At 40.3% G+C, this 25,511-nt stretch overlaps 1 protein-coding gene across 9 annotated transcripts in view; it reads right to left on the bottom strand.

Moving 5' to 3' along the window:
* The window catches only part of ADGRL3 (adhesion G protein-coupled receptor L3), a 1,231,414-nt gene that overhangs the window by 1,023,081 nt on the left and 182,822 nt on the right, over nucleotides 1-25,511 (bottom strand). For all 9 annotated transcript variants that reach the window (XM_085641132.1, XM_085641126.1, XM_085641127.1 and 6 more), the window contains exon 2: nucleotides 14,393-14,456. The gene's annotated coding sequence lies outside the window, so the exon portion shown is untranslated. The remainder of the gene's footprint in view (nucleotides 1-14,392; nucleotides 14,457-25,511) is intronic.

Below are 25,511 nucleotides of genomic sequence, written 5' to 3'. Positions count from 1 at the left end.
TCTCTAGGTTTCTCAGTTTCATGATGATCATAACAGCCTGCTTTTCTCATTTTCTCTAAAGCAGATCTTCCATTACAAGACCATTTTAAGATTTAAGGTTGAATCAAAATGTTTTTTGTTTCGAGTTTCTTTCTATCACAGATATTTACCATCTGTTTTGTAACTTGCCAACATAGGAGTCTCTGTTGTGTTCTTTAGCCCCATGCTACAGCGGACAATCTGGCAGCTATTGAACTCTCTGCAAAGCTCACTTCAAAAATCTTCACTCGCCTTTTTCAGTGACCTTTTAGTTTTCATAGTTTTATCTGTCAAAAATAAGACTAGTAGACTAGTCACAAAAATAGGTCCCTCAAATGTAACTGTATGTCCATAGTAAGATACTGTATGTCTAATGTATAAAACACCACATTTAACAATTTTTAAGGAAATTTTGATTATGTTTTCCTTGATCCAAAACAGCTTTTCACTGAACATAAAATAATCCCACTGAAATGGCAATGTAGATTGAAATAGATCACGGCTGTGTTTTATCATACTTATACAATGCTCCTAACTATGCTGAGACTTAGAAATCCTGCCTTGCGAGTCCTTTATTAATTGATAGATCGGGGTTATCGGAAACAGAAGCAGGACTAACCAATGTTTGCTAGTGAGCAGCTGTGGTTCTCACCTTTTGCCCATCAAGAAGAGTGTCTGTCAGACAGAAAGAAGGTCAGCCTGACACACTCAACATATTCAGGCCGGGCAGCCAAGAGCTAGACAAGTGCTGAACGCGCAGGCTCATGGGTGCCTGAGCAGAACTTTGTCGGGCTGAAGATGTCACAGCTCCTGTGGGCTTGTCCTGTTCAGCCTGGCAAAGCACCTTGAGGCTCTCCCTCCCCAGTGTCAAAGACTGCCTCGGAACTGGGCGCTTCAGTCTTAAGCACTGAAGAGCCCAGGCCGAGTGTCAATCAGTGACACCTTCTCACAGAATGAGGTGGAGTCAGCAAGTCTCGCTGACCCTATCTCACTCTGTGCCGAGGGAGAGACCGCTGTGTTCCCTCATTCGCTGACCTAAGGGCAGCCAATGAGAGAGGGCAGCAGTCCCAAACTTTGCGGGAACTCCCAGGCAGTGCTGCAGGTAAGTTTGAATTTCTTTTAAATGAATGTTTGGGGTGTTCAATCGTGTATATATGAATATTTGGTAGTGAGTGTTGTGAAGGGATGTGTGTGTGTGGGTGCATGTGTGTGAATGCATGGCTGTGAGCAAGTGTGTATGTGTGTCCCATCTGCCCCCCCCCCCCAGCTAAAATTATCGGCTGCCGCTGCTCGTGAGTCAGCAAAGCCATTTGCCACATGTGACAGCAGCGCCATGGAATGTGAGAGCTTTGCAAATAAACTCATTTGCAGCCACAAACTCCATGCACAGGTCAGCAAAATGTCAGCAACTATTAACGCCCTCTGATGGACTGGAAAATTACATTATTTTAACTCAAAGAGCGAACCAAACGAAGGATACCATAGATGTTGCCTCAGCCCACAATACTAGGCCGCGATGTGGATTTTAAGTCATTTGGCTAGTAATATGAAGAACGTTGAACGGTATAATTTTGTGGTGGCTCATACTTGTATAAAGTATATGCTATGTGCTAAATGTTTAAATAAATAAATATACAAACCTGAGCAAAGCACGACTTGAATAATTGGTAACAAACAAGGAAGATGCTAACAACGGAAAAACATTTTTTTTTTAGATAAAAACATTTTTTTTGTTACATAAGATCAAAGTTTGGTGATAGAACTCTTGCTTTGTATCCACATCTAGCCCTGTTCCCTTCCCTCAGTCTAATGTGAAGCCTAATCTTCTGTGACTGATTGAGGCCAAATGCGAGAGAGAAAAATAGAGATCAACATAGAATCTTAGATACAGAGAATTAAAAAGAAAGAAAAACAAAACATAGAGAGGGAGGGAGGGAGAGAAAGGTAGGTAGGAAGAAGTGAACAGAGAGATGGGAAAAGAAAATGGAAACGGGAGCAGGAGAGAAAGCAGGGAGAGAGAACGAAAAAGAGGGAGGACAAGACAGAGAGAGACAGAAAAACTTGCACAAAGATAGAAATAAAGGGAAAGAGGAAGTTGGAGAGAAGTAGAGCCATAGAGAGAAAAAGAACAAAAGAGAGGACAATACAAAGAAGGAAAGGCGGATAAAAAAGACATAAAGAAAGAAAAGCGAAGCTGTTTTATATTAATGTCTAACAATTCGCTTTTTTTTATCATGAGGCCGTGATACCTCTCTCCTCAGTCCTATTTTACCCCTTGAGGTAGGGTTCCGTCCTCCTCTGCTGCACCACTTTATCCAACCCCCTGTACACTTTCCATCCATTGCATCAATATACTAGCCTGTCTCCACTCATCTATGCAACTGTCACTTCTTTAATCCATTCCATAAACAAATCTCCACTCCACGTATCTGCCAACACCCTTTTAGCAGTATATCCCCTCCATTCTTCCCATACCATTAGCTATAGAGTGTTTAGCCCTCCTTAAACATATACTTCTAACATGCTTTATATTACTCCATCCCACTCGATCCCTCAATTGATTCTCATACCTGTTGATCGCAACCGTCCTTCACTACCCAAGAATATCTCGATATCAAGGTTTGCATGTCTATGTTATGAGTTGTGGTCCTAACCATAACTTGCAAATTCCAGTAGTTTTTCAGCGTCGACTGGCGGCATTTTCCATGAACACTAATAACTCCTTGCATGAAACGGCTTGTGAAAAGTAAGTTAAATGCGGCAAGTTCTTGACAAATTTCGCCCAGATCGATGAAATGGCACCAAAGTTCATTCCAATCAAAGATTTTCTTCACCCTTTATCTTTGCTCCTCCGAATCAAATCTTATTGAAACCCACAAACCCTGTGCTACACCGAACTTAACTCTCTAAATTCCTGCAAAGGTTGATGCAGAATACAGTCCCAAAGTTATCAGCACATGATACATTTTCGACCCTTGCTTGATGGATCTGTATGAAACTCAAAATATCAAGGGTAAGCGAAACATACTGTCCACCAAATGTTATGTTGATTGGTGGAAATGCTCCACGGTTCGGAGCAGATGCAATAATTCCCCCCACCTCCTTTATTTGCCCAGCCCGCTCTTATAACGTATACATTTATCATGGGAATGACGCACAGGGAAGATCCCATCCACTGTTTGTTAAAGGTCTGAACAAACATTGGAGAATGTGTCTGAACCAGAAGCGAATAGTCACCGTAGAAGTCATGAATTTAATAATACCACCGAGAGCCTCACCCTCGGACAGCATTTGAGGAGAACGCCCACTGTGCTGCTCATCTTATGTCGACTTTAACAACCAGAAGATAGGTTTGCGCTGTGTGAGAACTCACACATATGGGCTAAACAACAACAGCTGAAACTGCATACTTCTGCTGCCGTGGTTAGCTTTCTGTCATTTTTCTACATATGAATTTCTTAATAATCCTACATTTTGAGATGGGTGCCACATGAGAGCATCTGAATCCAATGAGGTCTGTCCCTGTCTTATTTGCATGCACATGGCGTGTGTTTGCCGGCATGTCCGCAAACCTCAAGAATTAAAGACTGCATCTAATTGAGGTCCACTGCAGGCTTTATCTATAATATCTTGACGTCATGTACTTTATAAGCCAAAGAAATAACAATCTGGTTCCAACCCTAAGCTTGTGAATTTTCCAGCCACTAATTGGAAGCATGCAATGAAAAGAGGAACATTTACGTCAATTCTGTCAGTAGTGGTTTTTGCACAGCCAATTAAGAAATGTGCTAGGACAAGCAAGCCATTTCATACTTCATTGATTAAGCACTTTATGATAAATGGCTTTACACTAATACTGGTCGTGACCGATTCCAGTGGCGTAAAGCAAAATGATGCCCCTTCCCTGCAGAATGCAACGCGGGGGCCATACTCTCTCATATTTCACAAATATTAATTTGGCCTTTGCCTCAATGGGGGCCCCTTGAAGTGTTGGGGGCCACTGAAGGAGTGGGCCACCCCTGCACTGTAGGGGCTGCAGGGGTTTTTGTGACGCCCCTGGTTCCAAAGTAGTTGCATGTCAGTGTAGTGCAGTCAAACAATGTACCAAACCTGTCCAGCCATCAATCATACTCAGGGACATATTCACAAGAAAATGCCGGAGCACGGAGCTGTGCCAACTTTGACAGCGCCGCAGTCCACATTTTCAAAATGCAGGGATGCGCCATATTCACAAGAATACGCACACCACTATGTTTCCATAGCGCCGGTGCAAAAATAGCTGCCTAGAGCCAGCACAGGCACCCTGCCGCCATGTTGCAAGGGTGACTGAGCTGCAGGGAGGATTGTTTATGGGCTGTGCAGGAAGGGACACCTTCCTGCACATACACAATCAATAATGGCGATTTGCACCTTCTTTGTACGCTGCAGAATGCAGCACGCATGGAAAGAGCAAAAACAAAGAGAAATCAAAAAATTCTCCTCGTTACGCCATTCTATCACCTGGTATTCCATGGCATTAGTTTCTGACAAGTGCCATCTTGTAAATATGGAAAATGGCGCAGTGCCACCGGAGCGTCAAAAAAAGTGCTGCTCCAGTGGCACTGAAGACTTGTAAATATGCCCCTCAGTTTCTGTGGTTACAGGAGCCAATCAACAGTGGTGACAGTATATATGCTAAATCTTAACCAAGCCAAAACAACTTTTCTCTTAACACTCTAACATGAAATACATGTTTTAAAATAATAATAGTGAAAATGGTCGATTGCAGAAGTCCTAACAGATAGTTGGGTCTTATGCCACAGCAGGTTGCCTCAATAACGGCCTTGGATAATGTTGCTCTGATATAGGACTGACAGTGGCTGTTTCTGTTCACGAGTCAACAGATAACATTTTGAAAATGTTTTGATTTAAAAAAAATAGAAAGAGATTCGGACTCTTGCCAGCTCTTGCAGATTAAATGTTCGCATGAGGCCAGCGCCGTAAAAGTGAAATCTAAGCTGCCATTTGCAAATTAAAAACAAAGTTTTAGAGAAATCATTAAAGGCAGCATTGAAAACAAAAATCAGTTGGGGGTGGATGAGAGGAAAATGATCCAACAGTGCTCAAGGGGCAGGATTTTAATTCGTTCTGCAATTAGAGGGTGAAAGAATTGCAGTTAATGGCAACCAGCAGGAAAATGTGGTCTGAAGCAAGAGAGCGCAGATTGGCAATTCCAAGCAGCATTTCATTAAATAGTTCCACTACTGTAATTAATATGGGAGCAGACAAAACACGGTCCAGTCCTCTTTCTAGCGCCTAGTCACGCAAACCAAGCATTGGGCATTAGGACCAACCTGCCATTTGATTATAGAAGACAAGACTCTGTGCCACTGACATCCCTTAGCTTTCCAACTACTACTTTCGTGAATGAAACCCTGGAGAGCTAAATTAAAGAAAAAATAACTTGTTTTACATGTAGGTGAAAATACTGCATTTATGCTGTTTCTATGCACTGTAAGCAACAGATGCTACTATTCGCCAGTTTAAGGTACTTAGGGCCCCATTTAAAAGGAATTGGCATAGGGCAGCACCTTCTTGCTGCTCTGTCCTACGGCAATGTGAATGGGCAAGAATGCACCATATTTATGAAATATGGTGCATTATGGTGCATTCCTGTCCTTTCCCCGTCCATTGGCACACAACTTGCTGCCCAGCACCAATGTCGGCACCCATGCATCATTGTGCAAGGAAGCCTCTGTTTTTTGTTTATATTTGTTCTGAGTTTAATATAGCGCAAACTTGACCTGAAGGTATCAGATCACTTTACATGAGCACCAGTTGCGTTACACAGGGACACATTCATTTTAGCTAGGCACGGGGAGATCTAGTGATTTGCTCAGAATCACAGGATGTTGAGCGTCCATGCCAAGACTCAAACCTGGTTCCCCAGATTTGAGATCGACCGCTCTATGCAGCACACATAGAAAGAGGAAAAAACAAGGAGAAATAACAATATTTCTCCTCTTTATGCCTGCTAGAGGTAAGTGACAAGAACCATAGATGTAGCGTGGGAAAACCCACTGCAAAGCCCACGGACCACCGCCTTGATGCACAGTAAGGCAAGCGGTGATTGTGCTGCTTTGTCTTACTCCATATCTGTAAGGCCTTGAAAAGCCATGCAGAGTGGATTTGCGTCGCTTCATAGACATGATTGAGATGCTTGCAGCATCAGAGTGCCAAAAGAAGTGAGGCTTCAGGGGTGCAAGCCTCTCATAAATAAGCCTCTAACAGGCACATGTATCAATGTAAAAACCGGTCGCAAACGGGCAGATTCTCAGAATCTGCATCTTTACGACCGGTATTTTTGCATTTGGGATGCATCATCCCAAATGCAAAAATCGCAATTTAAGGAATCTCTAAATTGCGATTCCTTAAATTGCGATTGCATTTAAGGAATCCCAAATTGAGATTCCTTAAATGCAATGCATGAAAGTGAAAAAATTAGCGATTTCGCTAATAGGGGGAGCAAATTACCATGAAGTTGAACTTCATGGTAATTTGCTAAAACTTTGAAAAAAGCACTTTTGTGCATTTTTCAAAGTTTCATGTTGCGCACACACATGCCCTTAGAGCATGTGTGTGTGCAACATATTTGCACAGATCAATTGCAGGGGTGCAATAAGGTGTCATTTTGACACCCTTGCACCCTTGAAATTGCAAGAGCAATTTGCGAGTACCTACTGGTACTCGCAAATTGCTCATGCAATCTCCAATTCATTCCTATGGGTCTGGAGGCCCATAGGAATGAATGGGACAGCATTCCTTAATTGCGACTCGCAATTTGCGAATCACAATTAAGGAATTTGTAGGAATCGCTATTTTTATAGCGATTCCTACATGCATAGGCTTTTGCAATTCCTTAATTGCGATTCCTTAAAAATCGCAATTAAGGAATCGCAAAAGTCTTTGTTGATGCATGTGCCAGTAAATGTTTACTTGGAAAGATGGAATGCAGTGTCTTCCTTGCCAGGATTTGAACTCCTGACCTCCAGAGCACCACCTTTTGTCAGTGTGAATGTGCATCAACAGAGTTGTCTTTTCTGTATATGTTGTCACAACAATAACTTTCTCATATTCTAATGTTGTGCAATTTGTTTTCTCAGAAACCTTTGCAAAGTTCTGTGGATCACCTTGTAATTTTATAAAGTTAGTAAAGATTTTTGCTTTGCTATATTTGCTTGAAACCATTACTTATGCAGTAATTTGGGTAGCCATATTGCCTTTTTTATTTATTACTACCAATAGGATTTGGTAAAGATATACGTTGCATAAGAGTCAGTGTTCCTTCTCCTGCTATTGTGTGTAAAAAAAACTGGAAACAGAAAACTTGCAGAGAAAACAATGAATACATTTTCAATCTTGGTGGAGTGTGATCTTGCTTTTCAATGAAAACGTTATTGCAATTCATAGAATAACTTTTAACTGGAAAAAGGTAAATACGGTAACTTTGTAAGCTTTGCGAAAGACAAAAAATAAAGAATTCTGAAAAACCATACTGCCCAAAAATTAAATCTGCATACCCCTAACACTGAGTTCAAATGCCTTATACTCGAGTTTAAGATGATGAGTGGTGCCCGCCCACCATATACGTTTAGCTGAAGTCACTGCCACCGCCACCTCCTTCACCTGCTGTAACAATTTAATGTCATGCTCCATCCTTGGCCATACCCGACACATCTTCCAGTAACTTTCTGCCTTGTGTTCATCCTCATTACTGTTTTTTAATCCTGATAAGGTAATCTCATATTCTACCCTGTTTTCTCTAGCCCCAGTGGTGTAACGAATCTTGAGTGGGCTCCCCTGCAAGGTACTTTGAAGGGCCCCCTTTCTGTATTTAATCAGGAGCTCTCGAGCCAGAGTACTGTGCTGAGGGGGTCCCCTACAGATCAGGGGCCTGTGTTACGCCACTGTCCAGCCCAGGCTGAATATAAGCGCTTTTCCTCAAGCTTCACCTCATTTATTCTAGGTGTCTTTGTTTTGCTAATCAGTTTTTTAAAACTCCCACCAGTGCTAAACTAGTAAAAAAAACATAATAAGTGCTGGGGGGCGGGGGGGAGTTTTCCCCACAAGCCCACCACTGGTGAAGCTGAATGCAGGATTGCAAAATATCAAGGCTGGATAATCTTGACTCCAATTCACGCCTCTTTTCTCCACAATCCAAATTTCCTACCTCTTCATCTTCCTCTTGCTTGATCTTTTTTCATTCCCCCTTCTCACTTCCTCACCTTGTGTCTACCTTTCTGTTCAACCTTCTTTCTCAGTTTTCTTTCTCATGATTCGGGTCATGACCAAAAAGAAGTCCAGGTCCGCAACCAGCAGGCACCTTCACACATTAGGCACTGCTCCTTCCTCGTCACACCCCGCAACATGAAGTACACAATGGAAATATATTTAACATATTCATGTATGTACTCTTCTCTTGTCGGTGATCACTCCATTCTATATGTACTTATTGTGTAAGAATATCCCCTGAATATTCCCAATTATAAATTGTGAGACCTATTTACAAATGGAATTAAGGCTACATTACACATTATTACAGGAGTACCACTTCACAATCCACAAAATGCTTTTTTGAATTGGCCCTCAAGTGTTTTCTTTCTTTTGGTGGTTTGTTTTCAAGGGCCTCTTTTCTACGAGTGTGGAGAAGTGGGTGCAGGTGACAAGAAGACATTTTAGGAAAGAAGCAAATAAATACATTTTTGAAGGGATAGCGTTTTTTAGCAAAAGCAAACAGCCAGAACCTGAGCCTCCTCCCAAGCAGCCAGTTCTGAAGATTTCCAAGTGTGTATTAAAATTAGGTGACATGCAGACCGAAGACAGAACATCACATTTCACGCTGGGTGCTATTTGGCCTGCATTAACCAAATCTGCCCATGTATTTGCAACTATAATTTTGACATCACACCTCAGGTGTGACGACCATGCACACCTAATATAAAAATAGACTAGCAGATTTAATTGCTCGATTTGCATCACAAATTTACTCGGCTAGCGCCTGTGCATCGTGTTCAGGTATACAAAACCTCATTGGTTGGCCTTTGGAATAAATACAAATGAACTCCCAACTAATGCAGAAGATTGCACCGTTTTAGGAAAGGCTTTACAAACTTTTTGGACATATCTAAACTCTAAGTAAATTTAGTTTTTCTCGCTATATAACAATATTACAACAAAATGGGGGGGGGGGGTTCATCGCAGTGGATTGACTTCGATAAAGGCTGCTCTGGAGCTAAGGGATAAAATGTAGAAGAAAGACTATTTTTGACTTTTCACCAGTGTGTTTCATGTGTCTAGGATACACAGCTCCATCTGAGAGCAACCAAGGCAGCTGCTATGCACAAATCACTAGGGGAATTATGACGTCACCGTGGGAGCAGAGGTTGTGTTGGCAACTTCAGGATGGCCTCAGCTGTGAAAAAGTAGTGCAGTGAGGAGTAAATTTCATAGGGAAATTATGACGGTAGTCATACCTGTTAGCAGGTGTCCCTTTAGCTACATTAACATAAACGATTATCTGTTCTGACAAATGCGAAACAGAGCTGGTATTTGGATGCGTTGTAAAAGATGAACTTTAGACTTGAACTTTTTAGGATGTTGAGTCCATACACAATAGTCACCTGGAATCTAGTATAGTCTTTCCCTAAGTCTTTGGGCAACTCTCTAACTTGTATTAGTGTACAAGGGTTTAAAATGCATTTTATTTGTTTTATATGAGCAATATATACAATTTTAAGTAGCCTTAGAGTGCAAGGCAAATTCAATGTTTTCACTTTATGGCACAGTTTCTCACTTTTATTTTTACAGACTTTGGCTCTTTTCTGATATTTGTAAATAAATATACAGTACTTATCTTAATTGTGAGAAATAAAGCATGTACAAAAATGTAATTGGCCATGGCTTCTTGCAGAGAAATGTGGAACCAATAATAGATGCTGTTCCATTACTGAATTGCACAAACATATTGTGATATGAGAGATGAGTGCAAGTTATGTGCATTGTGCACTGCATGTTTCCCTATGACAATCAGCCAGCTGTACTGCTAGCCAGCGAATGCAGACTTCCTTTACTTTTTTAAGAGTATATTTGACAACAGATCACTAAATCGTGGAAAAATGCTTCTAATGTTTCTTTTCAGGCCTGGTGGTATGGTGTTTGTTATAACCACAGATTAGATAGAGCTTATGTTCACCCGATTACTCTAGCTATTAAACGTGACCTCTTGTGGCTACCTGTTACCAATTTTCTAGATATGTCTGCTCAAGCATTACCATCTCATGTTCCAGCCATAGAAGAAGTTTCCAAACCTCCTTAAATTAAGGTTACTTAAATGTTATTATATTATATATTTACTCTCAATGTATAAGTGAATTTGTGGTAGTGAGTTCATTTTGATATACCTGTTATATGCTGTGAACAATATTTTTTCTGTTGTATTATTATAGGATATACATATCTTTCTATTTTCTCTCCCTCCCCCCCCTTTTTTCTCAACTACCTTTTCTTTCTTCTTTCTTTATTATCTATAGCCTATTTGCTATTTTTATTACTTCTATATGCTGTGTTGTATTATTGATGTATCTTCTACTTATATTCAATAAACTTTCTTTAAACAAACAAAAAAAAAGCGTATATTTGATGACATTTCTTTTATCTTTCCTGCTTAGTCCTTCCCGACTTGTTGGTCAGAAGCTCAATGCTCATTATGCATAATTTTCTTTCGTTCCAGTCATATTCTGACGTTTTGGGGATAACCACAAAGGGATTTCTTCAGTCCGTCTATTCTCCCCAATTATTTTCTGCTGCTCCCATTTTTTTATTGGTTCCCGTTTACTTTAGGGTGGCATATAGCTCTATACAAATATTCAATATAACTTAATATAAAATAAATCCGTAGAGAAAATAACTGTACCAAGAGAAAGAATAGTCAGGACTCTCCTATAATTTTCGTTGTAATATCAGGAAATATGCTGCCTCTAAGTTAAACACCCATAATAGTAATTTAGTAGTTACAAAGGGTGCTGCAAATAAGTTCTTCAGAAGCTGAATTAACTGGGCATTAATCAATCTATAGATTTAGAGTAAAATAAGTTGTATACTTAGCAAGTACTGGATCAGCTTTCACAAACATGTAGGATGGTTGATGCTAATGGTCCTCTCTGAGATTCCAGTATATACAACTAGAAAGGTCTTTATAGATACACATTTTTATGTGGATCAATTATTTAGTATATGTCAAATGTGCTGATACAACCACATGCCAATTACAAAGCTTGTTTGATAGTGTGGAAGATGACAATTTTTAAGTAAATTTAACCTCATAAAAATATAGAAATGAGCTTTAACGTTAACATAGAAAATGCATATAAAAATAGTGGTTATATAATCTGATTTTATTAAACATGCAAAAAGTGAAAATGCTGCCTATTTCTGTAGAAAAGCTCCCATTTCTATTTGTCTTTCACTACTAGTCCTCAATATTTTTTTTTCTTTCCTGTCATTTTAAGAAAATAAATGCCTTTTAGTAAGTGATAATTTAACGTTATAACTGAACTGTAGAGCTTTACATTTTCATAAAATGCACTGTTTGCTGCAAAATGTATTTCTTTCCTTTCTCGCACCATATCACTTCATTATATTTTAGATTGTTTCCTCTGCCACATGCTTATAATGAACAAGTATGTTAATGAAAGAAATGCTCGCTGTAGGTTTAAATTCCATGATCTAACCAGGACATTCTAGATATTGTTTCTTTTAATAGAGAAGACCACTGTTACACAATGGGACACTGAACAGCTTACAGTGTAGGCTTGTAAAGGCTCTCATGAGAACCTTCCTAGATATACCTTTTTGTAATATGTTGTAGCTGCATTCGAGTAATAGCATGTCGACATGGACGTTTACTATGGGAATCAAGGAAGAAGACGACCGATCATCGGTTATAAATGATTCAACATTCATAGTTTGCAACATGTTTGGTGCTTTCTATATAGTACATGTTGCTAGCTAGATAGTTAAGGCGTTCTATGCACCCCTACCCTGCCATGTCACACAGCACTTTGTTGTGATAAGCTGAATTGCCATAAGCTTCTGCTAACAGTGATTTCGTTGTTTTCCTAATGCTTTATGAGGAGAATTTCTATCTTTATGTTGATCATAGCTACTGCTGTGATTTACTCCTTTTGCCTGTTTTAACGGTTGGTATTGCAGCTGTTACGGAACTCGGCTGAGTTTCCAGAACTACTCTTTATGGGGAGGTGGACCTTTTTATAGTTATCAGACTTTTGCTCCAGAATTTTACTTGCTCTTTTCCAAAAGAAACTTTTTATGGGTCCTTGCTAGGATAGGTTAGATACTTTAGCTTAGGATAGGGAATAATTTCCTTATGGAACATTCTATTCTTCTGTATGCTTGTTATAACCAAATTTTCTAAATATTTCTGTAAATGGATTTATTCGACTAACCCGAATAAAAAGACAAAAATACAGACTGATCTCTTAAAGAGAAAATAAACTTTTAAAACTTCACCAAACCTCTCATTATTAACTAAATATCTTATTTTATTTTAAAGATGTGTTTGGGTCGTGCTCCATTCTAATATGTGGGCAAAGATTCATCGACCTGAAGAGGCATTTAAATTGGAAGTTTGCTTAGTAAGTTTGAAGTGGAGCTACTAATAAAGATTGTATGAGATTTCAGCAATCGCAATAGCATCTCTTCTAGTGACAGAAACTTGTAGCCTTTTCCTCACCTTTCATAGTCAATTGTAAGTTTAGTTTATTCAGAATTTGCTTTGAGACCTTGCAAGCGTATGTCCAAATAAAAGCACGTTTGAGGTAAGCATATGGCAGAGCTAAACAGAAGACGTTTGCACCCAAAGAGATAAGCTTGCCAAGGGTATCAGTTGGCAGCACCTTGGGGTCTGTCCAAGCCAGATTTTTCTGATAACAACTGACTTGGCAAATGAGTTCCTTTTACAAACACTATATATGAATGGATCTTATGTAGCAATCCAAAATCAGGCATAGACCTTGCTCTCTTGGACCCAGGCTGGACACTTCTGCACTATTATTTTAGTTATTTCACCTCAAATAGGAATTAGGAAGTGGTGCATAATCAGACTCAAAGGAAACACGTTCCATTTGGAGCCCACATACTGGTATGCTGCCTTCATCTCAGTTTGTCTTAGAATGATTTTGCCTGTATGTCCAATCATATCATCCTGCAAAACAAACAGATAAAAATACAAGATAGAGAAACCCACTTCCATCTTTTCACTGCAAGCCAAAAAACAAAAGACAGTATGGTCCTAAATATCTTTGACAAAAATATCATCCTATTGGGGTTCATAATAAAAGATCTACACTCAATGGAGCAATATTTTTGTGAACTATATTTTGGCTATAATATTTCTAGGTAACAGTATTTTGATATTTTAACCTTTTAGAAAGTCTGTGCAGAGTATACCATTTGGATTTTTTTCAAAGGCTTATTCTGCAGAGATGTGTCCAGGCTTAGTATCAATGGTGTTAATCAAACACACACAAGATAGAGGGAGGAATGTTTGCAGTAAGTCTAACCACTGGCAATCACTCACAGAAGCCTTAGTCTGTCAGTCTGGGTCAGACTATTCCCATTGGAGCTGGATCAAGAATGAACTGCATTTGGCTGATTTCAAACTGAGGTAGCATGGTGTGCAAAATAACGATGGACTGGAATGCGGTTCAGGGTGATTACCAGTGGCTGAGATTAATTCAAGCATTCCATCCAACACTTTTTTGTATACTTTAATTGGTTTCAATGTTGGCCTTGCCTTTAAAAACTTTTAAATAAATGAACATTTATAATGTTTCCCTGAGTTTTCAGGTGTCCTAAAAGAACATGTATCATATTAAAAGAGGTTCATCTTTTACAGCAATGTCCGGGCAGTATGTTGATATTTGGAATATGTTGGTATATGGAAATGTTGAGTGAAAATATTTACATATAAGTTGTACATGCATTTTCTACTTCTCTTTTTACCCATTTTTTCAGAAAGGGAGAACGTGTTTAGCAACCTATTTGTGGACCCAGCACAACCTAATATCAGAGAATAATGTGCACTGTAAAACTTAGGAGCAATGCATAAACAAATTTGAAATTTCTCTTTCTTGAATCAGTCATACACAATAATAAAATATTAGAAAATAAAAGCTCTAGATAACAAAAAACAGAATAGCTTTCAATTATAAAAACACAAAGCAGCACTGAAATCCAGGCAAGGCTTGACAGTTACCACTGACAGATAAATCTTTTTTATAGAAAATTGAAATTCACAGCATAATCTTAAAATTACCTTATCACGCCCTTTAGCTGTTAACATCCATCAGAATGTCCTCCGATGATTAAATGCAGCATTTCTAAAACAAAAGAAATACACATAATATTAGTTTGCTTTTTGCTTTTTTGCTCAGACATGAGCATTTCTTTATTTCTTGAAAAAAATATTTACGGAAACATACATGTACAAAAAAAGGCTGAACAGAATTACACCAAATTCGGAAGAATGCTAGATCTTCACTACAGAAAGCAAAATAGTGGTATCTAGAGTTGAGGAACTCCGGCGAGAACTGCAGCAGCCCTTGCAGGTAAGCGCGGTGGGGTGGGCAGGGACAGGGAAGTCGACAGATGATGGAATAGGAATAAATAAATAAATAAATTATTCCTATTCCATCGTCTGGCCTCTGTCAACATACCCCCCCTCCCCACCCGCACCCCCTCGCTGTGTTTACCAACACGGACCACTGCTGCGCGGGAATCCAACCATATTGGAATTAAAAAATAAAGGTCAGTTTAGGTCAGCTGCGTATGAGTAGAAAAAGTCAGTGTTTTAAAAAAAATACTTTAGGCTTTTTTATTATTAGAAAACTTTGTATATATTCAATTGAAACAGCTGTATACATATTGTATTTTGTAATTTATTTTATATGCTCATATGTACTCTAAATAGGAATAATGTAAGCAACAGCTTGCTTTCAACATACGTATATTTTGATAGAATGTTATTAGTTCATTAAAATCACATAAGAAGGAATTTGCTATAGCTATTTTAATAATATCTATCACTCACCACATGATGGAAGGTAATGTGAAAACACTCCCCGCAGCTAATCATTACAACTTTTCACAACGTGTCTGATACGTGAAAGATGATGTATAACAAAAATTGGATTCAATCTTTTTCCAAACCTATATTAGTCTCATAAATCCTGTCCTTGCGAGAGGTGTCAAAGGTATGAGCTGCATATTTGTCTTAATTTCGGTATTACATTCAGTTTTAATTTCTCCTGACATCAGGAGAAAAGGGAAAGGAATGCAATTTGACAAAAATTTACCAAAAGTTACTATAAACTTACTATTATGTTTTAGCCACACTTGAAAACAATAGGTTGGGCCATCTAGCAATCTGGCAGAGCGCACCACTTCCTTATTGTTAGATACTGGAACAATCCCTGCAAACTGTATAAAGACTCCTCTCCAATGGACTATCGGCAACACAAAACTATGGGCATCATTTTCAGAAAAATATGAGGTCAAAAACACTGCAAATGCTTGCCTTGGTTGACTGTTTCCAAAGCATGAATAGAATTGATTTGTTCATTAACTTAAATCATATGTACATGCATAGCTTTAAATTGGAACACTGAACTCAGGATGCAAAGTGCACCTCTCTAATGAATTACTATAAACCCAAAACTGGTCTACGATTGCTTTTGTTCCCATTTGGAGAGAATGTGACCTGGAAGTGTCCTTAATGCAGCATCAACAGGGCCGATTTGAACAAGGTGAGCGGCCAACTGAGCACAAAAACGATGAACTGGAATGAGCCCCGTTTGTAATACCAGTGTCTCAAACATTCCATCCTTTTTATAGCCGACGTGCTCTAATTTGCCGGCATACAAAGCTGCGTTGTCACCCCCTTTATAAACGTTGCTCGATAAAGAGGAACATGGGGAGCAGTTCAGGCCCTGAATTATGAATTAAAAGGGGCTATTATCCAGGACTGTCTTCGATTAGATAAAGTTACAGCAATACCCTGGATTAAATATATTATTGTGTGTTTCTCAGATATTTTTAACTTGAATATTGTAACTGATCCCAATGCTGTTTTATTGATCCCCAAAGTAGAGATAAAAAGGCTTTTTCTAGCCTATGCTGAGAGAAAGAGAACTGTTGCCGCTGGAACTCTGTCCACTGTTATGTTTTATAACAGATATTTATCTAAGGATGGATTCCCTGTCTACTTAACCCTGGTCACTAGACCCATGCATAAATTTGTGCTAACTAGACTCAGATTTGGAATAATTCACTATTTGGTGGCTCACCCAATGGTGAAGAAACACCCATCAGGGCCAGATGTGATGGGATTTCCAAGCAAAGCACAATGCACTTTATGTTATTCTGTAAGCTGTACTCTAATTTTCGTATTGCCTTGCTTAAACCCATGTTTGTTAAATATGGAATACGTACGGTTGAGCACGCAATGAAATTGATTTTTAATTTGCATTCTGCGGACGTATGTTTTTATACTGCTACCTTTTTAAACAAATGCATCAATTCCAGGAAAAACATGTGTTTTTAGTGATATAAATGTTATTTTAATTGTGTAAATGTTATTATTGTATTAACCACTATAGTGTTTTTAATGCATTATTATGTCTGCTATAATTTGTTCGTATTTTCATATCATGATTGTGTGATTGTGTATATACTTTTATGGTCATTAACTTGTACCGAATAAAGCTTAATTGAATTGAATTGAATTAAAAGCAATCTTGACATTATTTTAGTGCCATGCCTCAATTAAACATTCATCTTCAGACCCACAAAGTTACTTCAGCCGGATGTATTCATTAGTGCACTCCTACGCATTCATTCTCCTTGAAGGATCATTACTTCTTTAGTAACAAAGACGTTCAGCAAATCAAGAATATAAAACGTATTTGTAACACGATGATACATCAGGTATAAGCATTAGTATACCAAGCACAAAACATCAAACACCAAACATCAAACATCTGCTTCCCTTCAGAGATATCACAAATGTAACTGAAAGATTCAACTTTAAAACTATTTGAAACCTTTGAAGACCAGGAATGCACTTACGTAAGACTCCTGGGTAATACATTTAAAGCTGATTCATTGCGCTACAGACTATGAGTAAGACAATTTATTGTTCATTTGGAGTGACCCATTCTACTGCTCATAGATAAGTGATCTTAGACACAGTCTGGACTGGAAACATTTCTCCTGGCTGCATCAGTTGAATCCTGAATTTGCATAAAGGCCTTTACAAAGGCACAGGACTGATTTTGTCTCTAATAAATCCATTTTTGGCATTGTCGGTGCTCAGTTTCATTATAGAAAAAAAACCAAAGCATTGTGTGTTGTAAATGGGGAGATAATTATAGCAAGACAAAAAATTGCAGCCCCATGTTAAATTGTGGCTTGTTCATAAGTATGATGCGTTTCTCAAACCATAATGATGAGGTTAAGGAACAACCATAGGGGGAATTATGCCATGCGTATGTTCAGTATGTTAATTCAGTCAATTGCATAGTGCTCTATGCATGTGGTGAGAAAAAAGGGGGAAATAGCCACTGGGATGTTCAATAAAATTAAATAATTTCCAGCCCCAAACAGTTTTTTAACAAGGAAGTTAACAATATCTCTGAAGCACAAGCACATTTTGAGTGTGTGCTGATTTTCCGTTGAAAAAACACATTTTTGCCCAGAATCTTCAATGACGCTCCCAGAAAAGGATTTCAAACTGAAGGCGGTCTCTAAAAATGCGGCTTTCACAATTAAATTCTCAAATGTATCGAAGTTATCAGAAATCTAAATATTTTTTTCCCCTCGTTTTCGATTATTACTGTAGGTAACAATTTGAGAAGAGGTGTAAGCCAAGATGTGGCTTACACCAAAAACAATATTACATTGATTCTAGGCCTTCCACTGTAGTGTGTAATAGAAGACATGTCTGTCACGTTTAGTAAAACATGATTTTTATATTTAGGAGGGGTTAAAAGGAACCCAAACCTCCTTTGAAGGGGGAGCAGTGAAACAGAAGGCTTACTCCCAGGTTCTATAACTTTCCTTAGGCAGACCCTCCCAGTGACATGCCTACTAGCCCAGAAGGCTAGGTTGTGCCAAAGACCTTGCATATTCCAGTTTGGTTGAAGGAAGCTTGTCCACTTAACTGAAAAACTATACTGCCCTACCAGGAAGTGGGCTCAGCAGATCTCAGTGATAAATGCAAAATATTTAGTTCCGGGGGGACCGAGAGAAACCATTACAGATTGTGCTTCCTTCTTGACGACAGACCTTCCATTTGCCCTTACTTATATTATGGCATGTGTCAACTTCTTGCATGAATTGTCAAACTATCAAACTTCATTGACTAATTTGCATACCGAAACCTATAGCGTTCTATTATATTTTAAGTTTAAAATGTTTGATAAGGTACTTCCAAAGGTCTTTATGGTGCGTGGATTTGGTTTGTGACAAATATTTTCTGAGATATCAAATGTGTGTTCCACCACACTCTTATAATAAAAAAAAAAAGCAAATTGAGGAAATGGAGCAGCATGATTTTGACCCAAAGTGGAAAAACTGATCTGCAATTTGCAGGCAGAAGAATGTAACAAAGTGCAAAATGACATCTCTGCTTCTTTTAATTCAAAAAGTGATTTAGTGCAGTGCAATGCATTTCACAGTGCTCCGTTATTCGAACATCCACATGACTGACAGGGAGAGGAGGCCATCTTGCTTGTGTATGCTTCTAAAATGGCACCTGTTTCATTAACTTACTCTGCAGGCAGGTTTGCTGAAAAAATACCTCGCTTCCCTGCCTTATTTTTCAGTTGACATAGCTCAAAGCATCTGGAAATCGAAGTAGTTTTCATAAGATTTTGGAGGTCTGAGCCTCGGTGGCACGTTATTACAGTTGGGGATTGTTCTTCAAGCTCTGTTGAAAAAGCAAACATTGGCTGCATTACTGAGCAGACTCGAATAGGTTCGGAAAGACTTGGTACACATTACCAAATCTCCCCCAAAGTAGGAAAACAAACATTTCCGAGGTTTTCATGCTTTTATTAACAAAACAAACATACAAAATACGCCACCATAATCTTCAGGATTTGTTTATTCAAAGAAAAAATTAAGAAGCGAGATGACAATTAACACGTTGTCACCCACTCGGAACAAAAATGGATTTGCAGTGCAGTTGAATGTTAATAATGCCTCAGCATAAAGGTATAGGAAGGAAGAAATGTAGGCTTTTCAAAAATATTTCGCTGATTGAGGACCCATTTCGATTACGGATTAAATGTGCATCTTTTTTCTTGGTTCAAACATAGTGAATGCCGTTTGAAGAAAGGTTTGAGAGCCAGTCAGTTTTGATTTGCCACTGACTGTTTATTGTCGGCATTGGTTTTCCTTATGAGCGATTTTGGCAAATCCAACAACGGCCATATTGGTTTGTTATTTCGTATGCTTATAAGATGGCTGCCACATTGTGTGTAGACACAAAGCGTTGAACAGCTTGGAAGTAGAGAAAATCACAACACATTTTTACAAACATTGGCAAAGCCAATAGTTGCACCAATGAGATAGTCTCAGGGGAAGCAAAATGGAGGGGATGGGGACAAAAAAGATCTAACCTCTGCATGTGTATATTGCATTAAAAGTAACGTATCTGCTTGAATCTGGGGAAAGAAGGCCCACTTGATAATCATTTGCTACTTTACCATGAGCAACATTTGTGGGCATACTTACCAAAAAGTCATGCGGTGCAGCAAGTCACCTTGCTGCGCTGCGTGACAGGAAAAGGGCAGGAATACACCGTATTTAATATAATAAAGCAGAATCCTGTTTTTATCCAGCCCTGATGCACAATATGTGCCTAAACTAACACAGGCCCCCTTGCACCATGGTGCAAGGGTGCCTGTGTTATAAGCAGGATTGTTTTTGTGCACGAAAGGACGACTTCCTGCAACAAAAACAATCCCCGGAGGCATTTTCCTCTTTCTATGTACACAGCAAAATGCAGCACACATAGAAAGAGGAAGCAACGAGGAGAAATAAAGATATTTCTCCTTGTTATGCCTCCCCTGGGAAGGTGTAGCATTCCGATACATTCCCAGATCTACCAGTAATGGAAAATCTAGGACTGCTTCAGAATCCGGGTGGATACTTGGGAACACCCATGCTCCACCCATGGAATGCCTTCCTAATGCAGAATAACGCAACACAGCAATTTGCACAGCGTTGTATTACTCTGGATTAATCAGGCCACTCAGGGTCAATTATGGCTTGATAAATCAAACTTAAGGGTTGCGTCACTTATGCTCCCCGTTGTGTGGTGGGAAAGCGATGCAAACCTATGATACCCCTCTATCTAATAGGCTGCTAGAATATATCTGTCATAGAATCAGCTGCTCAGTCTTAAACTACTTCAATAGGTTCCCTTCTCCATGGATCGTGGATTACGAACACACTGGCAATCACCCAGACGTCTAAACTAATCAAAATCATTTTCTGTAGGAAAAAAATCACCCTGGGAGAAATTCTGCAGTTTCCCCTTTCCTTAGGTTTGAAAACTCATATTTACCTCTTGCTGTGAGTGCATGGTAAATGTGAGGGAGTGCTCGATGCTGTGCAGTGGTGGGAAGAGGGGGCTGGATATGATGACATAGGGAAGGGCGGGAGGGATGTGGCCTTGCAGGAGGGGATAGTACTTGCGTCCCTGATGCCTTTGAAGGTGGTCATTCAGGAGGCACTTGCAGCCCTATCCTAACACAATTTGACTGTGGGATATGCCACCTGATAAAACTGGGTCCCGTGTTCCCATACCCAGGAAAGCCAGTATTAGGAACACTAGGCATTTTGTGATTAGCTGCAGTGGAATCCCGCCCGGGATACCACTCCCGAGAACTCGTAAAAGGGGCCTACGCCCGAAGGAAGAGTTGGCCAATTCATATGTTTATTCTAAGTAGATATTACTGCATACGTCTCATCAGTTAGACAGAGAACGTGCTAAAGAGACACCATTACGTAAGGCGCACCATCAATTCTTTATAAAATTACACAACAAATACTCGCTTTCTATAGTCAGACCCCATGGTATGAGTTCCATGCGTACTGTAGTCCCTTCAGTTCTATGCGAAACTAGAAGCTGTGGTTCAGTGTTTAAGGCAAACAATACACAGCGTAACCTCAAAAGCCAGAGCTATATATGGGCCGGTAATGTTCGGTACGGAGTACCAGCACTTATTTTTTTGAGAGAGAGAGTACCGACACTTCTCAAGAGAGACGTTATACTTTTAATAGGAGAGTACCGACACTTCCCAAAAACAAGCAGGTACTCTGTTACAGAGAAACTGCACTTCTATTTTTTCCATTTCTAGTACTGTATATAACACAATGTAAAGCACATCTTAGAGTTATGATCAGATTCATGCCCAGGGGTATCGATTTGATATTGTTTCATTTTATCTTCTTCTTGGTGTAATCGTGACTGGTTGCCTGCAGGCTTCTGGTAGTGACATAATACATATAAAGTATAAATATATTTTTCTCAAAAGTATATTTTTTAGGGAGTGATGCATTTACTTGGACTGATAACATTACGTGCTTTCAGAACCATATCCCTTCTTTAAGTAAGGACAGCTTGAACCATGAAGGCCCAATAAAATTATCGTTTGAGAAGAAAGTTGATTTTCCTCTAAACGTGTTGCATTCATAAGGCATTGGTGGTTCTCCACTAAAGAAAGCTACATGAAATACAGAACAGCAGACTGCAGCTCCCAGAAGGGTTAGACATTTCTGGTTTTAGGGACGCGGAGTTGTTTAATTAAAATGAACGCTAGACATATTATCTTTATACACAAACCTCTGCCATATATGTATGATTTAACTTTCATCCCATAAATTATACATTTTTAGTTTACATTTCCCGTGTTAGGCCGCAGGTCTTTAATTTTCATCCCATGAATTGTCATTTTTTTTGTTTACATTTCATGTGCTAGGCCGCAGGTCTTTGAAACCGAGACAAGATTACAATTAAATGTTTTTTTCAGTCAGTGCTTTTCTGGCATTGGCACAATAAATATTCAGATATCCAAGCTAGGTAAGTCCTGCGTTTTTCCTGTGCTATGTTCTTAAGTTGTGACAACCAGGATACAGACAAGTACTATCATTGCAAAGAACTGAAATACGCTCTTCCAAACTATGTAAAGTGATACTATGTACCAGAATCCATTGCGGCTCTCTGATCCATTTTGAGACAGTGACCAGCTCCTTTGGGAAAGATGCATGTGCAAATATTCATGCACTGTGCTTTATAAATATGTTTCCCCTCTCAAGAAAGTAGGTTTCATAACTGGGGCTGGTTCGGGAGGAAAGTCAGTCCTGCTAAGTGTAAGGTGTTAAATCTAGAACAAAGGCAACGGAAGTGTAGCCACTCCTGACTGAGACTCAGAGATTGATAGGGTTGGGAAGTGTAGCCACTCCTGACTGCGACTCAGAGATTGATAGGGTTGGGAAGTGTAGCCACTCCTGACCGTGACTCAGAGATTGATAGGGTTGGGAAGTGTAGCCACTCCTGACTGCGACTCAGAGATTGATAGGGTTGGGAAGTGTAGCCACTCCTGACCGTGACTCAGAGATTGATAGGGTTGGGAAGTGTAGCCACTCCTGACTGCGACTCAGAGATTGATAGGGTTGGGAAGTGTAGCCACTCCTGACTGCGACTCAGAGATTGATAGGGTTGGGAAGTGTAGCCACTCCTGACCGTGACTCAGAGATTGATAGGGTTGGGAAGTGTAGCCACTCCTGACTGCGACTCAGAGATTGATAGGGTTGGGAAGTGTAGCCACTCCTGACTGCGACTCAGAGATTGATAGGGTTTGGAAGTGTAGCCACTCCTGACTGCGACTCAGAGATTGATAGGGTTGGGAAGTGTAGCCACTCCTGACCGTGACTCAGAGATTGATAGGGTTGGGAAGTGTAGCCACTCCTGACTGTGACTCAGAGATTGATAGGGTTGGGAAGTGTAGCCACTCCTGACCGCGACTCAGAGATTGATAGGGTTGGGAAGTGTAGCCACTCCTGACCGCGACTCAGAGATTGATAGGGTTGGGAAGTGTAGCCACTCCTGACCGCGACTCAGAGATTGATAGGGTTGGGAAATGTAGCCACTCCTGACCGTGACTCAGAGATTGATAGGGTTGGGAAGTGTAGCCACTCCTGACTGCGACTCAGAGATTGATAGGGTTGGGAATTGTAGCCACTCCTGACCGTGACTCAGAGATTGATAGGGTTGGGAAGTGTAGCCACTCCTGACCGTGACTCAGAGATTGATAGGGTTGGGAAGTGTAGCCACTCCTGACTGAGACTCAGAGATTGATAGGGTTGGGAAGTGTAGCCACTCCTGACCGTGACTCAGATATTGATAGGGTTGGGAAGTGTAGCCACTCCTGACTGCGACTCAGAGATTGATAGGGTTGGGAAGTGTAGCCACTCCTGACCGTGACTCAGATATTGATAGGGTTGGGAAGTGTAACCACTCCTGACTGCGACTCAGAGATTGATAGGGTTGGGAAGTGTAGCCACTCCTGACCGTGACTCAGAGATTGATAGGGTTGGGAAGTGTAGCCACTCCTGACTGCGACTCAGAGATTGAAAGGGTTGGGAAGTGTAGCCACTCCTGACCGTGACTCAGATATTGATAGGGTTGGGAAGTGAGCCACTCCTGACTGCGACTCAGAGATTGATAGGGTTGGGAAGTGTAGCCACTCCTGAACGTGACTCAGAGATTGATAGGGTTGGGAAGTGTAGCCACTCCTGACTGCGACTCAGAGATTGATAGGGTTGGGAAGTGTAGCCACTCCTGACCGTGACTCAGAGATTGATAGGGTTGGGAAGTGTAGCCACTCCTGACCGTGACTCAGCTATTGATAGGGCTGTGAAGTGTAGCCACTCCTGACCGTGACTCAGATATTGATAGGGTTGGGAAGTGTAGCCACTCCTGACTGCGACTCAGAGATTGATAGGGTTGGGAAGTGTAGCCACTCCTGACCGTGACTCAGAGATTTATAGGGTTGGGGGCCTTCCTCCAAAGGTCCTCATTTCCAGGTCAATGCTTGACATATGGATTTGGAAGCTTTGGTGCCTCTTGTGATGTCAAAACGGAATTTCTAAGCAGAAGACAATGTGGTACTTGAAGTATGCTGGGAAGGTCAAAGGAGTTGTGAGGTCAGATGCTCAGAGCGCACTAGCTTATGTTGTTCATCTGTTTTGTTGTGAAATTGACAGCGTTTGTATTCGGATTTGTTTATTATTCATGCATAGTGAGATGGGTTGCACCGTATATTATGGAGGACACTTCGTGAGATGGGACACCCTAGGCATTACTGTGTTTACACAAACATAGCCAGCACCATGCATCACCGACAACACTTACTGAGATGGAAGCACCGTGCATTAATGAGGAGACACACTGAGAGGGGCTGCGCTACTCATGGCAGATCACATACTGAGATGGGCTGCACCCGGCAGCAAGATAGAAAGATCCTGAGTTGGACTGCACCATTCACCACTGACAACATATCATGAGATGTGCTGAACCATGCATTACTGACAGTACATAGCAATATGGACTGCATTATGCATTGTAGGGATACATATTAAGATCCCCTGCACCAGTCTCCACACTTGCCTACATGATAAGATGGGATGCACCAATCATCACTGAGGACACATACTTTGATGGGCTGCACCAATCATCACTGGGGACACATATGTAAATCGGCTGTACAATGCACCAATCAGGGCATGTATGGAGGTGCAGTGTATCATCCATCATTGAAGACAAACACTGAGGTGGGCTGTACCATGCATCAATGAGGACATATACTGTGGCGAGAGGCCCCTTGTATCACTGAGCACATATACTGTGGTGGGATGCACTATGCATCACTGAGAACACATATTGTGGTGGGATGCATCGTGCATCGATGCAGCCCACCCCAGAGCTTTGAATACAGAGGCCGCCTCACGTACGCCTACGGCAGGCACAGCAAACCCTGCACTACAGCCTCTACAGCCAGTGTCGGACACTCCTCACCAAAGTAATGCTCACTATCCCCTTTATAATCATAACATGGCCATTGGTCTTGGAGGGCTGTGCTCATTGGGAAAAGAATGGCCAAGGAGGGTAATTTCAGTTCCTGGGACCGGGACTTATTTTGCATTATCAGAGTTTGACCTAAAGCAAGAGAAAGGCAGAAAAGGGAGAAAGGAGGAAGAGAAGATACAAAAAGAATTACAAAGGGAAGGCAGGCATAAAAACGAGCCTACAAGAGAGAAAGAGACAAGATGTAAAGATTGGTAGAAGAAAGGGGTATGAGGTGGAG

The sequence above is a fragment of the Triturus cristatus genome, chromosome 2_2, assembly GCF_964204655.1.
Source record: "Triturus cristatus chromosome 2_2, aTriCri1.1, whole genome shotgun sequence".
NCBI lineage: Eukaryota > Metazoa > Chordata > Amphibia > Caudata > Salamandridae > Triturus > Triturus cristatus.
The sequence above is the reverse complement of the archived record's forward strand: the minus strand, read 5'-3'. Positions and strand labels throughout refer to the sequence as shown.